Source organism: Ciconia boyciana, chromosome 3, assembly GCF_034638445.1.
Source record: "Ciconia boyciana chromosome 3, ASM3463844v1, whole genome shotgun sequence".
NCBI classification, from domain to species: domain Eukaryota; kingdom Metazoa; phylum Chordata; class Aves; order Ciconiiformes; family Ciconiidae; genus Ciconia; species Ciconia boyciana.
In genome coordinates this window covers 15,070,090-15,093,885 of record NC_132936.1, presented here as the reverse complement: position 1 = coordinate 15,093,885, position 23,796 = coordinate 15,070,090, and the positions used below count along the sequence as shown (strand labels likewise).

Below are 23,796 nucleotides of genomic sequence, written 5' to 3'. Positions count from 1 at the left end.
TTAGGCAAGCTCCAAGCAATGATTCTGTCCTCATATAATTATTCAGGTAAAAAAGAAAGTTCAAAGCAGGCATGAACAGTCAGAAATATGATTAGCAAAGGAAATAAATCTGTATGCAGTAATTTCCAGGAATGCAAAAGGGTGCAACACAAACAATTTACAAAAAGGGGGAGGGGGGTGGTGCGGGGGGGGGGGAATGAGAGGAATACAATATTCTATTCCCTTTCAAGTCAGTAATTAAGCAATACTGAGAAAAAGCAGTTAATTAAAAGAAAGCATTAAGATTCCTCCTTTGTCCTAATGCAGATAATAAGTAACCTTTTCAGCAGTAAGTACTAGAATGAAGAAGAAAACTGACTACAGAACTGGACTGTTTGGTGGATGAGGAATTGGTTAGATGGTTGCATTCAGAGGGCAGTGGTCAACAGCTCAATGTCCAGATGGAGATCGGTGACAAGTGGTGTCCCTCAGGGGACTGTAGTGGGGCCAGTACCATTTAATATCTTCATCAATGACATAGACAGTGGGATTGAGTGCACCTGCAGCTAGTTTGCAGATGACACCAGGCTGACTGCTGCAGCTGACATGCCTGAGGGACAGGATGCCATACAGAGGGGCCTAGACAAGCTGGAGAAGTGGGGCCATGTGAACCTCATGAGGTTCAACAAGGCCAAGTGCAAGGTCCTGCACCTGGGTCGGGGCAATCCCTGGTGGTATCAATACAGGATGGGAGATGAAGGGATTGAGAGCAGCCCTGCAGAGAAGGATTTGGGGGTACTGGTGGATGAAAAGCTGGACATGAGCTGGCAATGTGTGCTCGCAGCCCAGAAGGCCAACCGTATCTTTGGCTGCACCAAAAGAAGTGTGGCCAGCAGGTCGAGGGAGGTGATTCTGCCCCTCTGCTCTGCTCTGCTCTGGTGAGACCCCACCTGGAGTACTGTATCCAGCTCTGGAGTCCTCAGCACAGGAAAAACATGGACCTGTTGGAGCAGGTCCAGGGGAGGGCCACAAAAATTATCAGAGGGCTGGAACACCTCTCCTACAAGGACAGGCTGAGAGAGTTGGGGTTGTTCAGCCTGGAGAAAAGAAGGCTCTGGGGAGACTTTATTGCAGCCTTTCAGCACTTAAAGGGGGCTCATAAGAAAGATGTGGACAAACTTTTTAGCAGGGCCTCTTGCAACAGGACAAGGGGTAATGGTTTTAAACTGAAAGAGGGTAGATTTAGACTTGATATAAGGAAGACATTTTTTACAATGAGTGTGGTGAAACACTGGAACAGGTTGCCCAGAGAGGTGGTGGATGCCCCATCCCTGGAAACATTCAAGGTCAGGTTGGATGGGGCTCTGAGCAACCTGCTCTAGTTGAAGATGTGCCTGCTCACTGCAGGGGGGGGGTTGGACTAGATGTCCTTTAAAGGTCCCTTCCTACACAAACTATTTGGTGAATCTATGATTCTATACAGAGCAGAATGGATATCCAAGAACAATAAGCTATTCATATAATATTCTCTTACTCTTAGCCAAGTTTGAAAATAAATTTTAAACTCATTCTTTATCTTGCATCTAGTTTATAAATCTTTGCTTTTAATTCAGGGCCTGCATTGTCACCTATGCACTGGTGTATTTTTTATAAACAACCTATTACTATTGTGTTAGACAGTACATAATACAGAGAACCTGCATTTTCTGCCCCAGAGAATAAGGAACTGGAATTCAAACTATACTTAGTAGCATAGCTACAGTTAGGACATTTGGCGGCCGGTCACAAGTGGTGTTCCCCAGGGCTCTGTGTTGGGGCCAGTTCTGTTTAATATCTTTATCAATGATCTGGATGAAGGGTTCGAGTGCACTCTCAGTAAGTTTGCAGACAACACCAAGTTGTGTGGGAGTGTTAATCTGCTTGAGGGGAGGAAGGGTCTACAGAGGATCTGGACAGGCTGGATCAATGGCCTGGGGCCAATTGTATGAGGTTCAACAAGGCCAAGTGCCAGGTCCTGCACTTGGGTCACAACAACCCTATGCAATGCTACAGGCTTGGGAAAGAGTGGCTGGAAAGATGCCCGGCAGAGAAAGGCCTGGGAGTGTTGGCTGACAGCCACCTGAATATGAGCCAGCAGTGTGCCCAGGTGGCCAAGAAAGCCAATAGCACCCTGGCTTGTATAATAAATAGTGTGTCCAGCAGGACTAGGGAAGTGATCGTGCCCCTGTACTCAGCACTGGTGAGGCTGCCCCTCGAATACTGTGTTCAGTTTTGGGCCCCTCACTACAAGAGAGACATTGAGGTGCTGGAGCATGTCCAGAGAAGGGCAATGAAGCTGGTGAAGGGTCTGGAGCACAAGTCTGATGAGGAGCGGCTGAGGGAACTGGGGTTGTTTAGTCTGGAGAAGCAAAGGCTGAGGGGAGACCTTATTGCTCTCTACAACGACCTGAAAGGAGGTTGTAGAGAGGTGGGGGTCGGTCTCTTCTCCCAGGTAACAAGTGATAGGATGAGAGGAAATGGCCTCAAGTTGTGCCAGGGGAGGTTTAGACGGGATATTAGGAAATTTTACTTCACTGAAAGGGTTATCAAGCATTGGAACTGGCTGCCCAGGGAAGTGGTTGAGTCTCCATCCCTGGAAGTATTTAAGACATTTGGATGAGGTGCTTATGGACATGGTGTAGTGGTGGTCTTGGTAGTATTCGGTTTATGGTTGGACTTGGTGATCTTAAAGGTCTTTTCCAACCTATACGATTCTGTGATTCTGTGATTCTGTGATTTGGTCAACATGTCTTACATTAGACAACCTTGCAATTAGAGGTTTACTTGTTGAATTCTAACCCATTATTCATGTAACTATTAAAAAGAGAATGCCTGATGCAGTACTCTAATTTTATGCTCTTTGATCCTGAACAACTTCAGTGAAGGATAGAAGGCCAACCTGTGTGTTACAGGAAAAGTAACTTATTGAGAATAAGCTTTGGTCATTTCCTTATACAGTAATTTAGCTTCAGTCTATATGCCCAGTTTTAAGTCTGCATTAAATTATGCAGTATACATGTATGAATGAGTTTCATATCTTCAAATACTCAGATTTAGAATGCTCAAATTTCCATTGCACCATTGTTCTTAAGTTTTATTCTAAACTTGGTTGGTTTATATATTGAGTATCAGAAAAGAACCACCGTGACACAACATTGGAATTTGTAGAAAGAAATAGAAAAGCTCACTTTGTAGATATAGCTCTACACTTGTTTTAATTGCAAGTAATAGAACTGATAGGGAAAGAGAATTGTCCAGCTATTGACTTTTAATTAACTTATTTTTTTAAATTACAATGTGGAGTGATTTTCTACATAAATAAAGTTTATTAGGGTAAATCTTAAAAATTTTATCTCAAGGTCTTTCTTAACGCTAAAGATGAAATCATGCATTTGCAGAAACAGTGAGTACAACTTATATTAACAGTTCAGAAATTCATTGAAGTGAGCAATCTTGAGCAAACCATATGACAAGACAAAATACTTTTCTATGCAGTCAGGGAGAGTATTTGGAGACAGACAAATTAATAAATATCTTAAATACAACTTCAGTCGTGCCTTTCCTCTCTGTTTATCAAGAATATCATATTTTGCCTCTTCAAGGATGGAGTTTCCAATTCTTTTATTGTTTGAAGGAAGAAGTTATTATTTTTTTCAAGTTACAGTGTCTTTTTAATATTGAAGTACAAGATTATAAGGTATGACTAATATATTTCTATATTTTATATAGGAACATAGAAATGATAGAACTGTGTTTGACCAAGGGCCAGGTATGTCAACTTTTGGAAGAAGTATCAAATAATCTTTTCTCTAACATACATCTCAGCCTCTAGCAACACAGGCTGCAAGATCTATTCCACTCGTGATGAAGAAGCGATGCTACGTTGGAAAACTGCTGCTTCTTCATTGCATTCAGTTCATCAATTTGCTCCCTTTTTTTTTTCCTCCTGAAATGAAAGCAGTGAACTGTTCAGATGGTGAAAAGGTTTTGGTGGTACTCAAGTTAGTTATATTTTATTTCTTTCTTATTCTTATTCTTATTCTTATTCTTATTCTTATTCTTATTCTTATTCTTATTCTTGCTATCTTATTCTCTATCTTGTTCTTGCTAAAGAAAAAAACCCATGTCTTCCTAAGACTGGCTGAATTCAGAACGTTATTCTTTTGTCAGTTCAGTGCCTTGGTGAGCTGGTCTTCGTAATAATATCTCAACTTATTAATACGTAATTTATTAATTGATATGCATTACAGGACTGATTGCCTCTTTTCTAATGGTGAAAAATTATCAGTGGATACCTAAAAACTGAAGGTTTTCTTTTCTTTTTTTTTCCCTATCATAAACAGCATTGCTGAGATCTCTGTTTTTTCCAGCCAAACTTAAGAGGCATTAAATCTTGGTTATAAATGGGTTCTGAAACCATTGATTTACATTAAAAGGACTACTTAATCTTTGAACGCATTTTTAAACATAATTTTAAGGAGAGTTTTAAAATTTGAAAAATCATTACATAATCTCTTCTCTTATTGTCTATCTCTAAAACTGTTTTACTATGTTACAAATGTTTTACTACATTTGATGATGTAATTCCTTAAGAAATGCAAATAAACTAAATCTCCAGTGTATGTTATTTTGCTAGTCATATTGCTTCTTACATTAGTACTCAGGTTTGATATGGAAATATCTTGACATTGTCATAAGTAAGGCATATAACAATTATATTAATTTATATAAGGCTTATTTTGAAACAATATTTGGAAATGATTGCCAGAAAATAACTTATCTGACTATGTGAGAACTAAGCAGATGTTTGTAATAATGAGAGAAACTGAACAAAATTAAATATCATCCTCCCGAAAACTTGTTTGGTCCTTAGTATGTTTCTTAAACTTTCAGTTTTTAGGACTTTTAAACATTTGTAAAATAAAAGTATTCTCATTAAAAAGAAAAAAACCAAGCCAACACCACCCTTCAGGCATTTTTAAGCTTTAGAAAAGTGGGATTTTTTTTCCTTGCAAAGGGAAGTAAGAGAAAGCAAACTAGTTTTAGAGTGTGTTTTTATGACTGTGACAAAACAGCTCTGGATTCCTTCTCACTCCTGAGCAGAACATCTTCACAGTTTTCAAGACATAACTCCTTCTTAAAATAAATATTTTGTAACATGTTCCTTGAGCTGTAGTGTACACTAACAAAAGACATTTTATAGAAATGTAAAGCTTTCTCGGTTTTGATAAAATAAATGTGTTGCATATTCCTTTTTGAGCCAATGCTCTTCAGATTTACAGTCTGATGTGTATACAGCTTACTACTTGCTTTGAAAATCACCCGTTCAATATTTTATTCAAAGCTGCATTTACAATAACTAACACTTAGGCACATCCTTCAAAACAAAATTTAAAGAGTAATAATATAAAATTTAAATGCAAAAATTTGCCGAGTTTCAGATTCCCTGTAAACCTTATACAATTTGTAGTCAGCAAAAGGTAGGTCTCTTAGAACTCTCCTCAGTGTGAATACTTTGTGTATTTACAACTCAAAAAAATCCAAAAAAGTACATATTATGACTGTAAGCACAACAAAAATAATCCCCAATATTACCTAGAGTTCATAAACAAGAGGTGCAGAAACAGAGTGAGCAAAGGGATTTTTCATGAGCATATTGATTCAGGTTTGTACTGTGCTTTTTTCTTGTGTCAAAAAAGTCTTCCATTTGACTTTGTTTTAGATGGATACCTCACCTCCTAGCCTGGGGGGATAAAGCTGGGAGGACATGATGCTCTGCAGCCTCATTCTCTTTTGTGTCTTTGGCTGTTGGAACTGACATTCCCCCACTGTAGTAGTCAAAGAGGCTACATAAGATCAGCAGGGCCTTTCACCTTCTGGCAACTGAGCAAGAGTCTTGTTGTAATAGGGTAACATTGTAAAAATACATATTCTGATAAGTGATTGAACCACTGGTATCTGTGCCTTATCGCACAGTGGCTGTGACCTGGAAAGAATGTCATATGTTTCATTTTCTGTAAGAAGTCAAAATGATTTCTTCCATGTGAAGATGAATGAGTTACTCAAGTGGAAGAAGTGATTCACAGACCATAAAGACAAGACAGATCCTATTTATAGTCTGAGACTCCAAAAACCTCTTGGGTAATCAGTACAAACCCCTCAGACACAGTAGAGAATTGGCTACCAAGGTACAAAAGAGACAAAACTGCACAGGAAGCTTGAGAGGAAAGCATGTTTTTGTAGGGATTAGATTAGATTAGATGACTGCAAGAGCTGTCATATATTATAAAATCAGTCCTGTGGCAAAAACAGTATTCTGTGATCCACAGCTTCCAAGTTGTAGCTCATTAACTGTATGCTTGAGCACACTTGAATGTCTTCTTTATTAGACCCTATATGAGGTATACCTGATTGGCTCCCGCAAAGCTTCTTCATTTTAACTAGTACACTTGTTACACTAGTACATTTGTGCCAACCACATTCCTCTGTTTTTCTCTCCACTGGTTTTCTGACTGCTCAGTTTCTCTTGCTTGCCTATTTATTGTTTGCTTGTAGTGTTTGTTTACAATATGATAATTTCTAAAACCACTAATCAGTGCTAATACCCAGTGCTAATACCACTGCTGTCAGAAGGTAAGTGACTTTTCTTCCTCCACCTCTGCATCCTCTTCCTAGTGGTGACACAAAGATTTGTACAGCCAGCAGTTAAAATCTGTACAAATACCTGCCATTAAAATCTAAGACCTGGATTTTTAAAGTCAGTGAGCCCCTGAATATGCAGCTAGACATGTAGACATCTTTTGAAAATGCTGTTAGATTCTTATTTTCCTCTCTCTGAGATTAACCTTGTTTCACAATCCATCCCTTACTCTCTTCACACTGAAAGTTTAAGCTTTAACTTTTGCCTCTTCTGTTCATCCTCTCTAGAGCCGAGAAGACAAAATGTACATAGTAACAGGAGTGTTTACCAATACCCATCAATGTACTGTATGTAAAATTAATGCTCAGAGACTTATTTTATTTTATTTTATTTTATTTTCCAAAGGTTTTCAACCACCTTTACTTTACAGCTATAGCAGTTTTGTTAAACATTGTTTAAATCATCCATTCACAGCACACTACATTGTACTGGAGCCTGTCAAATGTTGGAGTCCATCACAATAAATCTTATGTCACATTACATTGAACTGTGTCATCTAGGGACTAGAGTGTAATGTGAATGTCAAATTGTCATCTGTGGTTACACTTCCTAAGGGAAGTAGTGGAAGCACCATTGTTAGAATAATTTAAAATGAGACTGGGCAAACCACTAGAAAATTATACTGTGGGGAACAATCTCACTTTGGCAGGAAGGAAGAAATAATAGAGGGGTTTTTTCTGTCTTCAACTTTTGTTAACCTAAAAGACATGACATGGTAGGTTTTGTTTTGTTTCTGTTACACGCTGTTTAATAGACTTGTATTGTCCAGTAGTTTTTGCTTCTAATGTAGTGTCATGTAGAGACATCACTACTAATTTAGACAATTTATGGTTCCAAACAGATCATCTTTTGTTGTTCTAAAAGGGATTATTATCAAATGCTAAAACTGAGTCATTGATGTTTGTCTTAATTCTCCTATTGCTGTCTTGTTTTTTTAGCTGTTGAGGCTGGACTATAAAATCAGGCAAATAAAACTTGAGAAGAGGAAGACAGAAAAATATCAGGTATTTTAAAACTTATGTGGAAATCTTTTCTTCTGCAATAATCTTTTATTGAAATTCAAATTAAATACAGGCTTGATAATGCAATAATCTTTTATTGAGATTCAAATTAAATACAGGCTTGATAATACAAATGCTGGAAAAAATGAATGCATGATACAAAAAACCAATTTGTACTATTCTGTCATTATTATATACAGCTGCTAAACACAAGGACAAAAATGCAAACATAAAAGTCCAGAAAATAAATAAGTCAATTTTAAAAATGCATCTATCTATCTATATACAATATATATGATGCCTATATCTACACAATACATAAATAACCATATATATAATATATATGCATAAGACATGAATATATAACTTCATATCTGTAACTTCAAATATATAACACATACAATATGAATATATAGATTTGGATGATTAAAAGTATGTAGTATGTGTATAAAATGCAATAAAGTTCCAGGCAGTATGAAATTACCTTATTTTACTTCCAGATCATTCTCATAACATGGTAAGTGCAAAGAGTCCCAGAGCAGGTATCCAACTGCTTCATAGGCATGTTGAAGGTTACTGGTCAAAGCACAGTCTTGATTTCTGAGATTGCAAGCACTCACTCACTGGTTTTGCTAATTCAACACGCTTGTAGATTATTGTAGAGCTGTGTCTTGGAGGAGACAAACTGGGTTGTTGCCCAGAACAGTAAACTGCCAGAAGTGGAGAGGATAAGGGACATTCATGCAGTTGGTCTCCACTTTCTCTTGAGTAATTGAATATAAAGAGCTTAGCTGTCCTTTGTACTGATGCCTCTAAGGTTTGGGGTGAGCAAGATAGTAATTAATTTTATGGGAACTATTCTCACACCAGAAGCAGTGGCAGTCACTTCTGTCAGTAGCACCAAAGATCAAAACAAAGTCCATTTCTCTAAACATTCATCTCACCCTTGAGATACTATAGGTCATCTTTTTCTACACTGAAGAGCCTTGAGATGGCTCTATATCATACTACTGGAAACCGTATATGTATTTTTCAAATTTTACATATTTGGGCTTTTTGATTATCACAGGTAATTTTTATATAGTAATTGTGAGAAACCAATACAAAATGTGAATAGAAATTCTGAGTGGGAGACATCTCACCTGCCTTTAGAAATCTGCAATGCAGGTGTTTCCACTGAGTTGCTCACCTCAAATTTGTTTCGGAGACACTAGAGAGAAATAGACATTTAAAGAGGATTTATCTGACCTATCCAGACATCTATATTGGGATGAAATGATCTGCACATTCAGAGTGTCTTTGCTTACTCAGTAAAAAAGGATGAGGGGTGAATAGCTTGGAACCTATACCTCACTTGGTCAGCTGAACCCTCTCTTTGATTTTGACTTAAAGTTGTTTTATATCAATATGGTTATGCTTAATTTCTTACTGCAACAAGATACATTGATAAGACTCCACAACCTCCCTGGGAAACTTATTCCAGTCCTCAGTCACCCTCACAGTAAAAAAGTGTTTCCTGATGTTCAGATGGAACCTCCTGTGTTTCGGTTTGTGCCCATTGCCTCCGGTCCTGTCACTGGACACCACCGAAAAGACCCTGGCTCCCTGTTCTTTGTACCCCCCCTTCAAGTATTTCTATAAATTAATAAGATGCCCCTCAAGCCTTCTCTTCTCCAGGCTAAACACTCCCAGCTCTCTCTCCACCTTTTTCATATGTGATGTGCTCCAGTCCCTTAATCATCCTTGTGGCCCTTTTTTAGACTCTTTCCAGCATATCCATATCTCTCTTGTACTGAGGAGCCCAGAACTGGACACAGTACTCCAAGTGGCTTTACTAGTGCTGAGCAAAGGGGAAAGATCACCTCCCTTGATCTGCTGGCAGCACTAGTTGCCAGTGGCAAACTCTTCATAGTCTTGAGACTGAAGTAGATCCATCAAACTTAGTAGAGACTGGGTATGGCCCTGATACCTGCATGAAATAAAGAAGTCCCTGGTATGATACAAGGGGAAAAAAACCCCAAACTAGTAGTGAAGATGGTTGTTCAGACAACCCTGCAAACAGGACTGGGGACTGGAGGAATGACTAGCATTGTTCCTGTTGATTTCTCCTTTACCTCATCAATCTGGTCATTTTGTTTCAGCAGGGCCTGGCACATCAGACCAGAAGTGTTTGAGAAGGAGGATAAAACTGGGGGAAAATACTTAATGAAGTCCCTTTAGCTTGATTAGTTTGGGCACTTCGCTTATCTTACGGAAATGGAGCAGGAAGAATTATTATGCTACTGTTGGAAATTCTGAATAATGCCATCAGAAGGATTTTTTTTTTCCTTCATTTCCAGGGCATAAAAATCTAACTGCGCTTAAGAAACTGAAAAGTCCTGCTCCAGTCTTCTTGGATAGCTATGATTGATAGAAAATTCAACACTGGAATGCCAGGAACTGGAGTAGAATGAAGCAAGCAATGGGGCTGCATCTATCCCAGTCAAGACCTCTAGCCAGGTAGTACAATACAGTATGCATTCATACAGCTAAGATCTTCTATCCCAAAAAAAGAATAGCTTCATCCAAACTGTTGAAGAGAATGGTTTGGGGATAGCACATGCTACCTCCCAAAATGTATGCCAGTTGTTCTAGGGATACAAACTTCGACATACTCCCAAACTAGTATAGTTAAATAATATGAACAATGTCAGTCTGTATGGTAGTGTTGAAGACTTGCTTCAAAACAGAACCTGAGAAGAGAAGAGAAGAGAAGAGAAGAGAAGAGAAGAGAAGAGAAGAGAAGAGAAGAGAAGAGGAGAGGAGAGGAGAGGAGAGGAGAGAAGAGGAGAGGAGAGGAGAGGAGAGGAGAGGAGAGGAGAGGAGAGGAGAGGAGAGGAGAGGAGAGGAGAGGAGAGGAGAGAGAGAGAGAGAGAAGAGAAGAGAAGAGAAGAGAAGAGAAGAGAAGAGAAGAGAAGAGAAGAGAAGAGAAGAGAAGAGAAGAGAAGAGAAGAGAAGAGAAGAGAAGAGAAGAGAAGAGAAGAGAAGAGAAAAGAGAAGGGAAGACAATAAAACCCAAACATAGACATCAGGATTTAAGGGAAAAGGGTTTGGAAACTAGAGAAAAGAGAAAAACCAGGAATCGGACATGTTCCTTTTTCCAGTCCATGTACTGTCACAGCTCAAACAGAAATACCGTGCTATACAACAGGCTTTACTCTACAAAAAGACAGGTAAGTCTTTTGTTGCATTCCAATTTTGCATGAGATGCCAGAAGATTTCCTCCCACTGCCTCTCAGTAGTAGGAAGTGGGCTGTGTAGCTTTTGGCAGTCATCAGTCATGGCCAGGAACAATTTTTGCATTAACTTAGTGTAATTTGGCTGCCTTGATAGACTGCTGACAGAATTTAAGAGCAATGCATAGAGGGATGGCTAAATTTTATTTGAAATTAATTCCTCTTTGTTTCCATTGCAGTGAGTGCACGAAAAACTCATGAGGAAAATTTTCTCTTCTCCTGCTGTGCTATTGTCAGGAAGATGCTAAGTGAACAGAGACATTTTTGTTAACTTTAAAGAACTGTGAAGTAAGGAATTGTGCTGCAGACACAGGAATGAGTGCAGGATAAAGGAAAGTGTTGGAAGTCTACTGACCTTTGCAATTGCCAGAAACAATATTTCGGGGACACTTGTAATGACTAAACCCATACCTCATATTGATTCAACCAAGGCTCAAAGATAGAATTCACACTCTAGTCCTAGAGGTACAAAACCTACAATCTCCTAATATGAATGCAGCTACATTACATGAAGAAAATAATATTTCTTTAACTCCTTCTTTTCCTGTACAAAGTGTCAGAGCATAGAAGACCACAAACTCTTCTTTCATCCTTTCCATTTACAATGTGATGATTTTCCCACAAATTGTCAAAAGGTTTATCCTGTGTCATCATCTGTGACTAGAGAACATTATCCTGCTGCTGGTTGCTTAATCAAAGAGAAATATTTCTCTTCCTGTAAGTAACTAGTTCAGAACCTAATGAAAAGATTAATGTGTCTGATTATATTTTCCTGTTACACAATATTTTCTTCAGATAAGTGACTGAGTCCTCAGATGCACGATGTGGTTAGATTAGCGCAAGCTTTCATTTGGAAGTATGGAAAAGTTTAGAATGATTTGGCATTATCCAGTTAGCCTCTACTGATTAAGGTTGATTATGATTGTTATTTAGGTACATACATGGCATGCCTAATTACTGAGCGTGTCTATATGAGAATATTTCAGGATTGTAACCAAGGTTGTCATTCAGAGAAAAATAAAGAAACAAAGAAAAAAACAAAACAAAACACAACATCAGTTGAGAAGAGGATGTATTACATTCTTCAGTTTGAATTAAAAGGAAAGAGCTGATAGGGAACAAATTCCCCAAAGCATAACCTGCCTGGAGATTTTATGGCAATTGATTAAACTCTGTAGGGAGTGAAATACATTATTGACCCATAAAACAGAATTTCTGTCAAGAGTAATCAAGTTCCATACTAAAAAAAACCAGTCAAGGCCAACTGGCTTTTTAACTTAGCAGCTAAAAAGTTACAGAGTTAAAATTATTTCAGCTATTGCCACATCTTTTTGCAGATTTAGCACACACATGGTTCTACAGGGAAAAAAATACCTTCCATAAGCAGTGAATTGGCATAACGTTAAGCAGAGGCAAGAACTGGCCAGCTCCATGTTAGCTAACAGTAGGACTCCATACACAAAAGGCCAGGTTTGTTTTTTGTTGTCAGGTCAAAAAGCAAAAAGGTAAATTAATGAACATTAAATGTGCATAATAGTTGTTTATTATCAGGAAAGTAAATCCTGGAATTCACTTGCAATGACTAATTGCTCAATGCTTAAGCCAGTGCTATTGAACGTAATAAAATTTCACTCAAACTTAATGGAGTGTTATCATTTGCTAACATTCATATCAAATGCCTCTGCTCTCACCAAAAGCCTCCCTTTTTCATCAAAGCTTATGTGGCTCATTTCTTTTCTTGATGCCAAGACCCAAATTTGTCAAGTCACCATAAGCAAAGTAATTTATCTAAAGTTATTTGTAACTCCTGCTAAATGTGCTGTTCCTCGTAACTTGTTAGTTATGAAAGATCTCTCATTCCAAATTTTCACAGACTGCAGTAATAAGAACATAAAATTTGTCAAAGATCCTGTGCAAATTTTGTTTGAAAGTAAGTAGTTTAACCTTCTTGAATAGTTTTTTTTGTTTTTGTTTTCCCTCAAAAAATAACAAAAACCTAGTTTCATGTGCCTATTCAAATCCTCACAGTTCACTAAATCTTTATATTGGCTTTTTGTAGGAAAAAAGATGTACCTTTAGATGTGAAAGAATGCATAATAACATTCCAGATAGGCAAGAATATAAGCATATGCCTTAGTTTCAGCACAGGACTCATCCTATTAATTTCAACCTCTCTGGAAAGACTTCTGCAAAATGTTAACGTAGTGTCAATTGTAAAGATGTGGTCGTCTTTGTTCCTTATCTTTTGAAATAATCTAAATTATTTCACCTAAGATACATCTACCTGCTAAACACTTTTAGCTATTAGTACTGATTATTATTAGTAGTGAGTACAGTTATGCTTTCCATTCTTTATATCAGTGAATTGTAAGAGTTTGTATTATTAGCAATTGTCATTATGTCCAGTCTCACACGAGAACTGAGGCATTGTAAGTTCAAAACAGTTGTTAAGAGCTACCTACAGATAAATGGGAAAGCTAATGAATACAATTTGTGTATAGAGTCCCAGTTCTATAGCCTGTCCTGTCTCTGAGATCACACTACCTGGCAGACCTTCGAAGTAATATTCCTAAAAATCCATCAGACCTGCTTTTTCAGCCTGAAAGTTGTCAGATAGTTCCCACACATTCCACTTACAGAATGATTAGCCATGGAGATTAACCACTCTCATGAACAAAAGCTTACTCTCCAAAGTAAAGGTTAGGAATCCATGTGTGGTGGTTTAACCTCGGCAGGCAGCTCAGCCCCACACAGCCACTCGCTCTCTCCCCCCCAGCAGGATGGGGAAGAGAATCAGAAGAGTAAAACTGCGAAAACTCATTGGTTGAGATAAAGACAGTTTAATAGGTAAAATAAAAACTGTGCACACAAGGAAAGCAAAACAAGGAATTCATTCACTACTTCCCGTCGGCAGGCAGGTGTTCAGCCATCTCCAGGAAAGCAGGGCTCCATCATGCATAACGGTTACTTGGGAAGACAAACACCATCACTCCAAACATCCTCCTTTCCTCCATCTTTCCCCAGCTTTATATGCTAAGCATGATGTCACATGGTATGGAATATCCCTTGGGTCAGTTGGGGTCAGCTGTCCCAGCTGTGTCCCCTCCCAATTTCTTGTGCACCCCCAGCCTACTTGCTGGTGGGGTGGGGTGAGGAGCAGAAAAGGCCTTGACTCTGTGTAAGCACTGCTCAGCAGTAACTAAAACAACCATTTGTTGTCAACATTGCTTTCATCACAAATCCAAAACACATCCCCATCCTAGCTACTATGAAGAAAATTAACTCTCTCCCAGCCAAAACCAGTACACTATGCAACATGCCAGAGAGTAAAGCCTTCTGCAACCAAACAGGTGGCAGTAATAGTGTTTAAAGTGCTTTTTTTTCCCCAGCCAGAAGAAAACTTTTACGGAAATGTTTTAACAGTTTCCACATTGGATAGCTACGAGTCTTTTCACTGGATTCAGTGCATTATAAGGAATGGTGAGGTATTTTAATATGTTCTGAGAATAAAAAAGGGGATAACTATTCAAAACTTTGTTGATAGGTTGATATGTTTCTGTCAAGTCAAGCCAACAGCCTGAAATACAGATACAAACTCTCTCCCCCTCAAAAAAACCTGGACTGATCACAAAAAACCAAAATGTAGTTTGGTGGCAACAGGATGTAAAAGATAAATCCCTGCCACTTAAATAGGTATTGAACCCCTCATTACTATTTTTTAAAAGAAGTGGTAAGGTGTGAGAAACTTCTCTACTTTCCCATCATTCAGCTAGTTTTTATGTTCAACTTCTTCAGAGATTAAAAGATTAAAATTCATTTCATGAGTGTACAGTCCCTTTATACCTTTAAGTGCTACTATTGTTCCTTTGGTTTCCACTATACTTCTCATCATTTGTTAGGCATAGTGCTCTGCTCAAAAGCAGGAGGTATGAAGAACCAGCAGGGAGCAGAATACAATCAACAGAAGGGTCTGTGCATGGTGAGTTTTAACTGCATACCCTTTGAAATAGGTAAATAAGTTTAAAAGACTAATTAGGGCATTTGTGTTTATTTCCTGCATTAAATTATGGGGGTTTGTCTAACATATTTGAAGCAGGTCAGGTACTATTGTATTTTTATTTGCTTTGTACTCGCTTTTTAAATGCTTTTACAGATACCATTGTACAATATAGCTTTCTGAGGACTCCTCTTAGTTTATGTTTTATTATTCCCTACTCCCAAATGTCTAGTTCTTATTGCAGCATGTGTACCAATGTGACATTAGTACAAAATAATGAAGGCCTATATTCTTATTTGCTAGCAAATAAAACAGCTTCTCTGTTTGTTGCAAAGGGGGTGTGTGTTTGTTTTTTGCTTTTTCAGAGATTTTTTTTCCCCTGCAATAACAGATCTGTAGAACTGTGGAATTTAGAAGGGTGGAACATCTATCAAAGTGGGACTGAGCATTATTTTTATTATGTCTATTAGAGTGTAATATCACTGTCATTCTGTATCAATGGAATGATTTTTCATATGTTGAAGAGAGATTAATACAGTTTCACTATATGTCTAAAAGTACAGTCAGCCCTCATTTATTTTCTGGAAGGCGTTGCCTGAATTTTGGAGAGGCAGGCAAAAAAATCTAAGGCAATACAATGGCTTCTATATACTATATCTATAACAAACAACTCTGTCCACCAGTGTTATGTTGAATATAATGATAAAACCTGAATTCTGCAGATTTATCGTGTTGACTTTTGTCCTTTTTTTGTAGAAATGGTCATCTCACAATCTTTGGGGCATTTTAAATTTCATTATCCTTCAGGCATTTTAAATTTCATTATCCTTGTGAGGTAGAAAATTCCTAATGTCTATATATTTGACATGAGAGGCTAAGTTTTGGAGGTCAAGTATTTAAATGCATTTAGACAAGTGCAGATGCAAAGAGAGGCACACTGAGATTTTTCAGAAGCACTTTAATTCAATAAGTTTAACCTTAGCAATAAAAAGGTAAGGGTAAGTGGCATTCACCTGACTAATTTTAACAGTAAAATGTAGATGTCTAATTCTGAACTAGTCACTTCTTATACAGTCAAAACAGATAAATAGGCATCTGTAGATGGTAATTCATTTGAGCTACCTTTGATTTGTATTTTTGAGAAATTGTCATTCAGTGATAGTTATTCTTCATTAATAATGAAAGTAGCCCACAGGACTAGATCAGATTTAGAGATGGTGGACACCTAAGTATTGGTCTGGATGTTCTTCTAAATAATAATTTATCTCCCTTTTCAGTCAATGAGAGAGACAAAATTCTACAGGTGACAATTAATCCCAGATAACTGTTTTAGGAGGAGCCTCTGTCACTCTTTGGTCTCTATATAGTGAGGTTGAATAATTAGCTTAAGCTAAACGCTAAGTTTTTAACTGCTAAAATTAGGGTATATTAATTTTCTCTAAAGCTACTTATCTACAAAGTATTTGCAGGGTTGTGCCTTAGTTATACTTATATGGAAACAGCAGAGCTCACACTTCTGCACTGTCAAAAGCTCTATAGTAAGATGTGTTCCTTTGAAATTCTTTTCTACTACTAATAAAGGAGAAAAGATCAGATGGGCTTCACCCTTTCTACCTGACAAGGTTCCACTCTACTGCTTGCTGAAAAACTGCTAAAGAAAACCAGGATTTTCCAACCAATCTGCTTGAAATGAGGCTCTTCAGTTCATAATGAAGTCTTTAAATAAATAGTTCAATTTAAAAAAAAAAAGAAAAGAAAAAAAGAAGCCATCTCTTTGGGATGTCAATGAGAGTCTCCGGTCTTTCTTTGAAGATAAAGCTACTTGGCTTGCTCATAAATAATGTATCGCCTCCATAGTGAAAACTGAAAAAGTTATTGGTTTCTTCAGGAACACAGTGCAATAGTCAGTGTGATTTAGTGTATTAGACCGTTTTTTCAGCCTTGAAAATTGAAATGTTTCTCCTTTGTAGGTAAAAACACTGAACGTGTGCATCTCATTTGGCTTTTAGAATAGTGCCTCTAAGGAGTAATATCTCTCCTGAGTTGGCAGAATTTAGAGTTTTACACGTGACTCTTGAGGATGTGTCTGTGCTGGAATCCACCTTTGCACCAAAACATGCACAAACCTTAAGAATAGACATAACTAGACTTTCAGTACACCACCTTTTTTTTCTTCAGATCTTTTCAAAGGCTCCAATTAAAAGACTTGTATTCAGGAACCCTACAGGACAGATTTGAACCAATCGCTGAATTTGTTTCCTGCTTTTCTCCTGTCAAATACTTTTTACTTTCTATTTGTAAATGAGCTCTTTAAAGCAAAGACAGCAGTATTTTTTCTATTTATACTCTACATCACTTTTTTTTTCTTCTGTGAACTTGTCTAATCTCCTTTTGTCTAATATCCGGTATGTCTCTCGTCTAACCTATTTTTTTCATTTTAAACCTGTCAGTATTATTTTCATGTGAAATCGCCTAGGTTTTATATCATGAGAAGTGAATAATCATATCTATTCACCTTCTCTGTGCCACTCATAACTTTAAAGTCTTTTATAGAATCTCAGTTGTGTCTTTTCAAGGTTATAGAGTCCCAGTCTATTTACTCATTCATCATACCGAAGCTATTCCATTACTTTGATCATTCTTGTTGCCCTTTTCTGTCTTTCTGATTCTACTGTACTTTTTAAGTAGACAGTCCAGATAGATTCTAAAACTACACGAGACAGGCAGACAATAGTCTCATATAAAAGTATATTATTTCTTTTTCCTTTCTAGTCAATAATGACATTTAGTTTTCTTTTTTGACCACTATGGAATACTAACGCAATGTTTTGATACGTTTTAAGCAAAAACGTCACTATTGCCTATAAATCAAAACCCACTATAACATTTTCTATAAATTAGAGACTGCCAGCTATGTGGAAGGGATTAAACTGGACCACAGTGTACATATAGACATTTGATATCATTGCCCCAGACTGCTTTTATAGCTAATTTAAAAAGTAGACATTGCTGGGGCATGATTGATCTCACCTACTTAGACATAGACTTTATGATAACAAAAATCCTACTCAGGGTATATCCATTTCTCCCTGTATAGGGAGCACAGTCAGCTCTGAAGTAGACATCTGCTGTAGTTAGACACATCTGATGACAAGTCTCACTGCAAAGTTGAGCACCAGAAATCTACTTTTGACTTTCGTTTTGGTGTTGTTTTTTCCACTGAAGTTTCTGGTTTGTTTCTTTTGGGCCTCAAACTCTCACTTTTCTGAATTTCTGCAAAGCTAGACTAAATTGTTTATTTCTGTAATTAATAATCTAGCAAAATTTCTTATTATTTTTTGTTGGGAAAGTAGCATGGTAGCATATGTTTGTTTATCCATAGTTTCTGAGAAAAAGCAGAAAAGTGATAGAATACTGGCAGCAACACAAGAAAAAGTATTTAGAATTTCCTTTGTAATTTATAACACATTATGGTCACATAAAGTAGGAGAAGAGGTATTTAAAAAAAAAAGACTTAAAGGCTGAAAAAAATTTAAATGTTTAGCAGTCTTTTCAAATGATACAGCTCACTTTCTTCCCATTTTTAGGGTTATATCCTGTAAACACTCTTGATGGAAATCAGTTCTATCTGTCCTTAAATATGATACAGTTTACAGTTTACAAAGCTCATTAGTAACACACAGGACACAGGAAAGTGTTAAAGTTGGACCTAAAATTCTATTCAGGTAGAATCATATGAAGCAGTAGTAAAGAAAATGGGCTATGTCAAATATTTTAATTAAAATGTATTGGGGACCCTATCTCTCTTGAACATAAACACATTCGACAACTTTGATTAAGGATTTTCTGTGTGAAAATGCCAGCTTTCAGTTTCCTTTATTCTTCATGTGTGCCATGTTTGGAGGTCAGACAAGAGAATTTAGCACTCAAGTGAAATCATCACTGCTGCACTGGCAGCTGGAAGGAAGTGACAAAGTGCAGTGACATTTACAAATTATTTGATTGCCAGGGATGATTAGATGCCCTGGTTAGTCAGAGGAGTGTTTATTATTTCTTTGTAGCAACTGTAAACGAGTCAGTCATCAGATTATATGTGCTCAGTAGAAAAGGGTAAAATAAAGGTGAAATACCTAGTCTAGAAATATTACAAATGAAATCTAGGGCACAACTTGTTTGGCCTGCTTTTTCAATGTTTGAAAACCATACTCAGAGCTTGGAATATCAAAGTGATGATGAAACTGCAAAGTACGTATCAATTTTCCAGAAGTTTGGTTTATCAAATGCCACTCAAAGGAGATCAAACTTCATGGATTAATGATAAAGCCTTGTTTCAAGTTTAGCTACTTGTATAGGATTTATCTCTCCATAGCTTAGCCACTTAAGGTGATGTGTCTAACCTACAACAGTGATCTAGACTCCTTCCACAGTGAATGGTTTACTCCCTGAAGAGCCTGTGCCCTTCCATTGCTCCACTCCAGTTGTATAAGATACCCCACCACTTTTCCATTACCCTAGTGAGGCTACGACTCTGCAGTTTCACATGGATTTCTGATTCTTCCTGTTTGTCTCCCATTCTGCTTTCTTTCCTGCGCAGGCACTTGATATGTTCCTCCAGTCATGCTGCTTTCCCAGGGGAAGTGTGGGACAATACTCCATCACACTGTATTCCACTGTCCTCCTTGCCTCTGTTCTCCACTTTGGGCTTTGAACTCCATCCTTCAATGTTTTAAGTTAAAGTCATCCTCACTAAATTGGTAAATCTGTTGGTGAAGATGCTGCTACCCCCTTTTTGTCAAATGGATCCTGTCTCTCCCCAGCAATCCTTGTTGCTCAAATAGGTCTTTGTGGTCATAAAAGTCCGTACCTTGCCTGTAACGTCAGCCACACAGCATCATGATGACCTACAAGGTGCATCTGCACCTACTCGACCTTTCCCTTTCACTGGCAGTCCCAGGGAATACACAATTTGGGCTTCCATGCCCTTTATCTTGGCCCCTGAAACCCTGTGGTTACTCCTAACATACTCAAAGTCCCTCTGGGCAGCGTGGATAAGCAGCAAGGGGTAATAGTTGGTGGCCTGAATGTCTCTTGGCATTCTCTGCAAAACATAGCAGATCTTCGCCCTTGGTAGGTAAAGTTGGCAAGTCAGCTTTGCAGGTGAGTGCCTCAGCTGGCTGAAGAAGGGAAGCTCTGATCACAACCACCTATTACCTTCTCCTGGTGGCACTGTTTCCAGGCCCACAAATCCAGCCCAACTGACCTGGATGCCTCTTGGGCAGAGTTTGTTCATCTTTTCTAGTTACCATGGTCCTACAGCTTGTCAGTGACACTTGCAAGTGGAGAAATGACCTTCCTTCTGCCAGAAGTCACAAGCTTCCAGCTTTCACTGTCATGGGAATCTCCATAACACCCTCCACCCACTCAAGCATATCCTCTGGCTGTCCCTTGTTCTGTGCAACATGAGCTTGCACAGCTCTCCTCCACCCCAAGAGTCTCTGCAAATAAGCTGCAGATACTTCAGTCATCCTCTTCGATGCTACAGTCTGCTCATCACTTCTCGCGGCCTAGTGGCTCCACAATTTGTGTGCATGCTCCACAGATAATGCCACCAAGACAGCAATCGCCACCCTCAGGAACTCTGCTGTGCTGGTTTTGGCTGGGATAGAGTTAGTTTTCTTCATAGAAGCTAGTATAGGGCTGTTTTGGATTTGTACTGGAACAGTGTTGATAGTACAGGGATATTTTCATTATTGCTGAGCAGTGCTTGCACAGAGTCAAGGAGTTTTCTGCTCCTCACACCATCCCACCAGCGAGTAGGCTGGGGATGCACAAGAAGCTGGGAGGGGACACGGCTGGGACAGCTGACCCCAACTGACCAAAGGGATATTCCATACCGTATGACGTCATGCTCAGTATATAAAGCTGAGGGAAGAAGGAAGGGAGGGACATTCGGAGTGATGTTGTTTGTCTTCCCAAGTAACCGTTATGCGTGATGGAGCCCTGCTTTCCTGGAGATGGCTGAACACCTGCCTGCCCATGGGAAGTAGTGAATGAATTCCTTGTTTTGCTTTGCTTGCATGCGCGGCTTTTGCTTTACTTATTAAACTGCCTTTATCTCAACCCAGGAGTTTTCTCCCTTTTACCCTTCCAATCCTCTCTCCCATCCCACCGGGGAGGAGTGAGCAAGTGGCTGTATGGGGCTTAGTTGCCAGCTGGGGTTAAACCATGACATCTGCTAAGGCCAAGGTCTCTGATTGACCAGGACAGTCAATCCCACTGGCATTGGGGATCACCCTGCAATGTTGCCACTGTCACCATGCTGTGGCCTGCAGTCCCATAAAGCCCTGAGCAGCCGCTCAAGGCCTCCTTGGTGCTCCCTTCCACATCAACTGCCAAAGCCTCATTTACCCATTCTGGTCACTAGGTAAACATGAAATTATTAAACAGGTGTTAGTTAAATAGCAAACTGACACAAACCTTCTCTGAATTATGGTCAAGCTCCCAGTTTATATCCTCAAAACATTTTGCTTTCTTGGGTGAAAGTTATTTTTAAAAGTATTTGCACCTTTGGAATAAAGGCCATGCCTAACTGTATCAGCACCTTGGAATTTTCTGCTTGTTTTTCTACAAGGAATACATTATCTTATGGCTGATCTGAGAGTTTCCAAGTCTGTGATGCTCATTTCAAACTGCAAAATACAGAAGGCATACTCCTCCCACCTCGCCTCCTCAAATGTGAAATTAATATCTAATATATGACACATGACAGCAGAAATTGTATCTATATTAAAATGTATGAGTATTATTACTTCAGATGTTAAAATAATACACCTTCTTGTATGTGTTTCTCCCTCTGATGAAAGAATTACAAATGTCAATCATATTCCTAAATGCATAAATATAAACTAGTACCTAAGGCATACGGAAAGGATGCAGTACAACTGTTTTATACTTTTCCTTAGAATTAGAAATGTTTTCTTTCTTCAAAAGATTACCAGCTGCTTCTATGTTGTGGGACTGGGTGGTACCATCTGCCTCCTGCATGCAGTTGTTATTATTTTGCATTCATGGGCATTTTACAGCAGCAGCTCTGCTATTAGATGATGATTAGTGAGTTGTCCAGTTTTTAAATAACTAGTTTTGTAGAAAGTAATGCACCAATTGCACCTCTGTCCAGATGCTTTGTGCAGATGGTATAATGTTTTCTAGGAGGTATAAATAAAAAGACTCAGTGTGAGGGCATGTGTATGCATGACTTGAAGAATAGGATTAGTCTCCTCTACCCTTCCATAACTAGTTCTGAAAATTATTTTGAACTTTTCTTTCTCAGATGACTTCAGTTCTTACAAATACTATTAGAATGAGGATGCTCAAAATTCTCAACGGCCTGAGACTATCTTTCTAAAATTTAACATTATCCATTAATTACTTCCTTGACTGTGATGAACAGGTCCTGTTTTCATGAACATTAGGTAATATTAAAATAAAGAATGAAAAAAATGAGGCCAAGAACCTGAAGAATTACAGGAATCTGTCAAATTAATATGACTCATCCTTCCAAGAGTTGAGCTTCTGTGACTATTTTGTATCATCTGTTTTTGTGTTGGTATCGGACCACAGATTGGGCCCTAATAGATCTACTCCATATATATTCATTCATTAGTTAGAACATATATACTTTAACCAAGTATTGAACGCTGATGTAATGTAATGCCATGACTAATCTGTTGACCTATTTGGTATAGGATTACATTTCTTTTGAAATGCATCAGCAAAGGCCACACTTCATATGAATGGCAGGTACATTATAAAATGTACTGTTATCTCTATTCTTACTTATAGCTAGGGGAAACAGTTAAATTAAGTCTTGCACACAATGGAGAACTAAGATTCTGTCGTGTAATTAAAGCCCTGTCCTTGTAACTGGAGGCCTTGTAGATATCGTCACAATGTAGAAGTTGACTGGTGACCAGAGAAGGAAATGCAACATTGCTGAGAATCAGGACAACAGGTCAGATTGATTGAACACTTAAGACTAAATCAAAAAATGACTTTAGATAGAAGACACTGAGGTACAAATAACTATGTTTAAGGTTCAAACACTGAGAAGAAATATTTGTGTCACTCTGTCATGTGCTGGTAGCACATGACAAATGCATTGCATAACAAAAGTAAAAACCTTGAAATCTATGTTGCATATTAAGGAAGAAAGAACTGAGAGAGTCTAGGATTAGCTTAACCAGAAATAGTAATTTTGATTTGTCTGCTGTGAATGGAAAACTAAATGCAAATCAAATGCAACTGTCTCAGGCTATGTCACATTAAATGCTCCAGAAGGATTACAACACCCGAAAACAACACTTTAACCTGATGCTTAACCTTTGAGCTACAAACCGTCTATAGTTCAGCTCTTGCCTAAGTGCCCAGAGACACATTTCTGCACATGTTCAAATCACAGAGCTGTTGGGAGAAAAGAGAAACTCAGAACTTCACTTGCACCTCAACCCTGCGGGCATTTGTGCCTGTCTTGAAAGGAGAAGCCAATGAGATAACATTTTCAGAGCAACCTGCTGGACTGGTGTCAGAACAAAGCACAGCTGGAGCAATGCTAATGTATTTGTGAATATAAAGCCCTTAGTTGAATAGAAATGTGTACAAATCAGACAGATTTGCTTGAACTCTACCTTCACACCTCTGTAAGAACCGCTGTTAATGTACTTGAGCTGCTGTTTCTGGGAGAGCATGGACACTAGGTGTGCTCAAAAGGACCACAGTCTGGCATCTCTTTTATCTTGGTAGGCTGCT

The 23,796-nt window shown here is 38.3% G+C and overlaps 1 long non-coding RNA gene across 1 annotated transcript; it reads left to right on the top strand.

Moving 5' to 3' along the window:
- Positions 1-7,687: 7,687 nt before the first annotated feature.
- LOC140650326 (uncharacterized) lies at positions 7,688-11,548 on the top strand. Its single transcript, XR_012041922.1, has 3 exons — positions 7,688-7,722; positions 10,059-10,218; positions 11,174-11,548. It is a non-coding gene; the product is annotated as an uncharacterized lncRNA (long non-coding RNA).
- Positions 11,549-23,796: the final 12,248 nt, after the last annotated feature.